Source organism: Adiantum capillus-veneris, chromosome 18 (genome assembly GCF_014529385.1).
Source record: "Adiantum capillus-veneris isolate H3 chromosome 18, ASM1452938v2, whole genome shotgun sequence".
NCBI lineage: Eukaryota > Viridiplantae > Streptophyta > Polypodiopsida > Polypodiales > Pteridaceae > Adiantum > Adiantum capillus-veneris.
Genome location: NC_140948.1, coordinates 153,032,033 through 153,039,170, shown reverse-complemented (window position 1 = coordinate 153,039,170; position 7,138 = coordinate 153,032,033).

Sequence of the window (7,138 nt, the reverse complement as noted above, 5' to 3'; positions counted from 1 at the left end):
TGGGAGGGTAGTCCCTCGGTTGCCCTCTCTATTGAATGTTCCATTGCTCAACACATGCTCACAACAAAAACAACAAAACAAGCTTATTATTTTTTATTTGAATGAAGGTCGTCATGAAGGCAAAAGTTGCTTAGCCATGCAAATAGGTAGAATGCAAGGTCATGTATGAGAAGTAAAATGCAAACTTTTCTTTGAAAGATCAAAGGCCTCAAGGAGATGTTGATTGCTAATGCTAAGGACATTCCTATAGTTCTCTTGTGCAAACTATGCTTGATGTATTGAAAAACTTCTATCAAACTTTTGCTTCCACTTCAAGACGTGATTAAGGAAAGACCCAACGTTGTCAGGTTTGATGTTCTCTTTTATATGAAGTTACAAGGCGTTCTCTCTAGGAAATGCAGGGTTATGCAACATAATATTTATCAAGATTTTTTGGTTTCTTGGAGTGGTAATGTTGCCAATTACAATATTCCTTCTTTGGGCAATAGGGTTGCACAATAACTTTTGCAAGTAGAAATATGTTCACGAAAACATGTGATGAAGATAAAAAAAGATGAAATGTAGTCACTATAAAAAAATTAGCACTTCATGAAAGCAATCCCAGAAGCTAAAGGAAAAAGAGGCTCAAAAGAAAGAGGCAAATGTACCCATTGTATATGCTTTCTCTAATGTAGGTTCTATTGATGTTTTGCAAAATATAAAATGGTATTTTTATGCACCTAATCAATATTACTCTTTTGTTCTAGTGCATAAAAGGGAGTGAGGGTTAGTGACTACAAATTTTTATATATGGCACTTCTAAATTAGTGCTCCACAAAACACACTACATTTCATTGTGATATTGTTTCCCTTCTCTTGATGTCATTGCTAATGAAAATATTGTATTGAAATGTCTACCAACAATGCATCTTATGTAATCAAGGAAGTTCAAAAAATTGTGCTTACTAATGTTGCAAGCGATCATGCTACCATAATCAGTATAGCAATGATGGCGTCGAATGTGGTGGTGGCAACAAAGATGCCATTTCCCCCATTGCTCTCACTTGCTGATGCCACTTCTATTGGCACATACTTGCCATCTACTCCTTGTTGTGTACAACCCCCTTACACTCCTTTGCAGCCGATTTGATATTGCATTTTTTTGCTCCATTTGTGGTGACCCCCCCCCCCCCCCCCCCCCCCCCCCCCCCCCCCCCCCCCCCCCCCCCCCCCGCGCTGCCGCCCCTTTTAATGTGGATGAAAAAGTTCCACCAACAAATCCTTATGACCTTTGTCACTACTATAAAAATATGTAGAAAGAAATTAGGATCAAAAGATGTCAAACCATAAGCTTAATGTTTGGTTTCTACCTTGCAAAAACACCACAGTGCTTTGAGTGTGAAAGCACGTGGAATTGAATTGGAAAATTATGACTAAATATGGGTGCTGAATTGCATTTGTTTATGATCAATTCCTCAATAAGGTGATCAAGAAGCTTACAACAGTTCACATAATTGTGCATAAGGGATCAATAGTATCTTATCCAGATATAAATGGTCATGCAAAAACTTCTAATAAGATATTGCTCAAGATTTTCATAAAGATTGATAGAGAACCAAAAGGATTCTCATAAAGATATTGCTCAAGATTCTCATCAAGATTGTATCAGAGAACCGAAAGGATTGGGATCAAAAGTTGGATTCAACATTATGGAGTGTTTTCAACGTTATAGACCTTTGGGATATAGCTTATAATTATTCAACAAGACTCCCCATTTAAGCTAGTATATGGACTAGAGCCGATTGGACAAGTGGAATTTTATACTCCTAGGCTCAAAGTTTTATGGAAAATAAGCTTTTTCCTATGCAGTGAGTACATATCGGGCTACAAAATTCATTGCGGTTGGAGCATGAGACAATTGGATCAACCTATAGTTTAGAATTTGTACTCAATAGATGCTACCGATTTTTTAAAAAGAAAGTACGACGCGAATCCCGGGAGATGCTGTTTCAAAGACAAAGGATGAGAAGGAAGGGCGTGGGATCATCTACAGTAGCATGCTTTCACGAGAAACAACGTGAAGTCAACGGCACTCTATCGTTGACTTCACGTGACGATAGTGCAGGCAAACAAGTTGGGTTTGGGGGGGGGGGGGGGGGGGGGGGGTAATATTTTTTTTAGTAATGCGCTACACCAGCTCTTGCAATGTGGGTCGCCGCCTGCATGGTTAGCTCAGACGACTTTGAGATGCTTGCGTGAAGTGGAGAAAGTTCGAATCCAACCTAAATTTTGAGTTAGAAGGTCTACAATGGAGTTGGGGGGTGGAAGCATCTTGCTAACAAATGAATAAAAGGTGAGATGAGCCAGTAGGCGGGAACTGTGAACTAAAAAAGGAGATATTTAAGAAAGGAGATCTTTTTTTTTCGTACAAATCAAAGTTGGGTCCACCCAAACTTCATCCCCTTTGAATCTACACATCCTCCAACATGTGCCGTTTGAATTGGAATATGCAAACATAAATTTTATATACCCCGATCATGTCCACAACGTAAACATGGTATCACCAAATCATCGCACCACTACAAGCATGCTATCAATAATCTCCCAATCTTTGGCTTCATATAAGTATAAACCCTTCTGGGGTTGTAGGGAAAGCTTAAAAACTTGTCATCATCAGTGCATAAGCATCCAATAACCAGCAAAGTTTTTGCATCATGAAACATATAGGTAAATATCCAAAACTTGAAACCATCATGATACCCTCTTGGATCAATTGTAAGAATTGTAATATCCACCTAAATCATAGGGCATGTACATCAATTGCCCAAAACTATGCATATTACTATCTCCTTCTGGATCATAAGGTAGCATTAACAACTTTTCCATTGGAGCTAAAGGCAAAAGGAAAATTGATACCATCCTTGCTAGCATCAACACCCTTAGTATGCATCAGTGGATCAAAATTTCCACAACATCTACTAGCTACTTGGAACAATGCATGTATATAATCTCTAGGAGGCATAAAACCATCTAAAGCTTCATCTAACATCCATATAAGCTCTACATACTTTGCATCACCTCATTGCTAGAGGTCACAACTCTCATCATGTTGTGGGTTACCCTTGACAGATGGAACCCAAAACCCCTCTAAAGCATCATCAAGAAGAACCAATAATGCATCATCAACTTCATTCACTATTGAAACATCCTTCAATTTCTCTATAATCTATTGTAAAGAAATATCTGCACTCATAGCATGCATAAGGTCTGTATATACATGGAATCTCGCCTCTTCCTTCTTACCAGCATCTTGTTCACTTGTTAATAAGCACCTTTGCACCTCTTGTTAATATCCACAAAGTTAACATTGATTTCCCTCAACTAACCTAGGAACTAACCATACCAACCCTCCTAACCACCAAACCTCTTCCTCCTTTCCTACCCTATGGATACCCAAGTCCTTAATACCTCTCCCGATGGCGCTTTTACCTTTCCCGACTTTGTTTCGATGGCTAGCCTCATCAACCCACCCTTGTCAACTTTAACCATGCCGTTGCAAGCCTCTACCCTTGCCTCTACACCCTCGAAGAAAAATTTGCTTAGCCCGGAAGAAATCTTGGGTCTTACCGCAAACCTACCAATTGAGGATTAGACCAACTCTCCATCCCTTCTACCCTCAACCTAGTCAAGGGCATCCCCACCTTTTTTACCTCAACACGGCATGGCAAACTCCTCATTCTCTAAACCTAGCGGCATTTTCTCCAATTCCCTCCAAAGTGGTATCCTCGCCAATCCCTCCCTTACTTTTCCCTTTTCTTTTGGCTCTCTCTCCGCGAGCGCCTCAAATTTGACCCCTTCATCATCTACTATGTCTCTTCCCATTTTTCCCGCCATAGACAAACCTTTGGAGTTCCATAAAATTATATCCCTCTCTTTGGAAGAATTTGAGGCTCTCAACCTTAAGCTCAATAAAGCCAAATCTCACCTTTCCCACCTACAAAACCTTCATGCCAACCAAAAAGCTCCGCATAGTCTTTGCATGAAACCTCCACGTCTTACCTTGGAGGACTCTCATGCACAAGCACTCTTAAGCACTAAGCTAGAAACCCTCAATATCCATTTTCAACTCGATTGCACCGAAGTGTACATTCAAGCTCAAACCTTACTTGTAAATAACCTCCAAAAGAGCTTTGATGACTACCACGACATTGTGGAAGAGAGGCTTTTGGAACTCACTAAAAAGCTTGCACCCATTTCCTATCCTAGAGTGCAACCATCGGCTTGGGCAAGCAAATTACTCTTATGGAAGCAAGCTTCCCTTAATGAGTTTGATGCTCTCTTACAAAATGAGATCCTTCAAATCCATTTAGACTTTTCCTTGGACTTAGCGGCTCACAATGCTAGAAAGAGGTCCCAAATCTCTCTCCTAGAGGAGGTGAAATCTCTACCTAAGGAAGAAAAGGTGGGAGAATTTTTCTACCACGAATTCACTACCCAAATTAAAAATCTTCTCTCACCATCACAACCCCCCCCCCCCAAAGAAGCATGTTAACAAGACTCCTCAACTTTTTGCCCACAAAAAACTTCCTGCATCTATAATGGGCACTAAACAAAGCTTCAAAAATTCCCCTCCCTTGTCCAAAATCTCCCATGAAGGAGTTTCTCATCAACCTTTTAAAAAAACCCAAAAAATCTCCCCCTTTACCCTACCCTCGCCCAAACTCTCCCTCTTGTATCTCTCCCTCTTTTACCTCTCACCCCTCCTCTCCAAAACACCCTCTTTTACGACTCACCCCTTCCCCTCTCAAAAAAACCCCTCCCCCTCCCCCCCTCCCTCCTCTATTAACCCTTCTCGTCTACCCTCTCTTCTCCAAACCCCCAATTATCCTCTTTTATATCCTTCTCCTAGCTCCTTCCGTGCACCTGAAACTAAACCACTTCACCCCAAACATAGCTTACCCATGAGCTCAAAAAACTTGAAATGGAGAAGGTTGAATTAGGGAAGGAGCACCCTACATCTTGGGTCCACTTGCTCTTCTCTCAACCTCCTCTCTATTCTAACATTTGAACCCCTCCTCCTTGTACTTTCCCTCTCCTCACCCACCCCTCCCCTTTTGGTAAAAAGCATTGTAAGTATTGGCTTCCTCTCACAAACCCTTACCTCTTCAAAATTTTGGTCTTAAAAAATCTCTCTACCTTTTCTCTTGAACACAAAGTCACCAACCTCTCCTCTCACAATCTCTCAAATCGCTCCTTCTCCTCTACCGAAAAAAATCTTCTTGGTCTTGGTCTTAACTATATTCCTCCCTCTCCTCCACCTCCACCAAACCTAATCCTAGAAGCTTACTCTAACCTTAATAGATAACTTCAGCTAAAAATTTTCTTTAAAAATACTTCTCCCTCATCTCCTCTCTCTTTATCTATCCCAAATCCCTCTTGGAATCCCCCCTCCTTCTTTTTCTATTAACCTTGCCTTCAAACAAATTTTTACTTTTCTTCAACCCCTTCTCTCTCTTACCCCTCCCTTCCACTGTAAACCTTTTTTGTATTGAAGCCATATCCTCCTTAAAAAATGACCTCAGCATCACTATCAAACATGTCGATAAAAATCTTGGACCGGTAATCCTCTCAAGGGCTTGATATGATAATGAAGCACTTCGTCAACTATCAGATCCACTCACCTACTCCATTATTTCTTCTCCCCCCTTACCTTTTGTTTCTTCCCTCCTCGCCTCCATTGTATCAAATTACCCCCTTCTCCCCTATAATGAACATATCTTTATCCTCTCCTCCTCCCTTGGCAAACCCAAACTAAAACCATGCCCTTTCTTTCTCCTACCTAAAATCCACAAACCCATCCTTGTAGGTCACCCTATCTTCTCCTACAAAGGATATATCTTGGAAAATGCTTCTAAAATGGCCCCATGTGCAACTCTACCCCATCCTCTTATCTAAACCCAACACCTCCAAGACTCCCACTCCCTTATCTTTGACGTAGCCACCACCACTTTTCCTCCCCACATACTTTTGTTTACTTTCGATGTGGAATCCTTGTGTCCAAGCATTCCCATACAAGAGGGTCTTTTTGCTCTCAAAAACACCATCCAGGACATCTTCCCCACTCCCAAAGTCCACTTTATGCTATCCCTAGCCTCCCTTATCCTCAACCATCACTATCTTTCTTTTAAAGGAAAGTGTTGGCACCAAATCAAAGGAATGGCAATGGGCTCCAGCTTTGTTGTGGTCTATGCATGCCTCTTTCTTTGCTCCCTAGAAGAAGGCATGAACCTCCTCACCTCTGCCTCTCTTCTCTACCTAAAAATATTTGTGGATGATGCTTTTGGTATTTGGAATGGCCCTTCTTCAAGCTTGGGCAAGCTGCTGCAAAACTATGGACACCCTCTTCGACAGCATATAAAGATCTCTTCCCTCATCTCCTTACAAGAGGCAGTTATCTTGGATATCCACTTCTTCAAAGGAACCTTCTTTTCCACCCATGGGATTCTTGATTCCAAATGTCATAAAAAAAGTATAGAGAGAGAGAGAGAGAGAGAGAGAGAGAGAGAGAGAGAGAGAGAGAGAGAGAGAGAGAGAGAGAGAGAGAGAGAGAGAGAGAGTGATCAAGCATTGCGGCAACACGACGGCGGCGAGGTGGTTGAGCGCGACGCAACGGCAGTTCCCTCTTCTTCGCAATGAGGAATCCTCCACGGCAGCAAGCGTAGAGCGGTGAGTGACACACCATTGTCATCTTTGAGCTTACTAGTTTAAGCTAGTTGCGTGCTTGGAGCCATCTGTGGCTCTCACATAGTGTTAGGCCATCCCTTGCTTCGATACGTGCGGCAGAAGCCCACACGAGCTAATAGATTTAGGCTCAATAGACACTCTTTCTCCTTGAATCATTAAATTATCCTTTAATTGGATCGCATTGGTGGTGACCGCTTCCCAAGTGGTGATACATTAATGACTAGGTCATTGTAGATATCCTCATGTCGTAATCCCCTAATGAATCTATCAAGCAATTGATTATTATTGAAGCGCTCATTTGGATTACAATGAGAATTCAAATGCTTTAAGCGACTAATAAAGTCTCTCAAGACTCTCCTTCCTCTCTTTGGGCTTTCTGGAGCTGAGAGGCTACACCCCAAAGCACTCCCTCTCG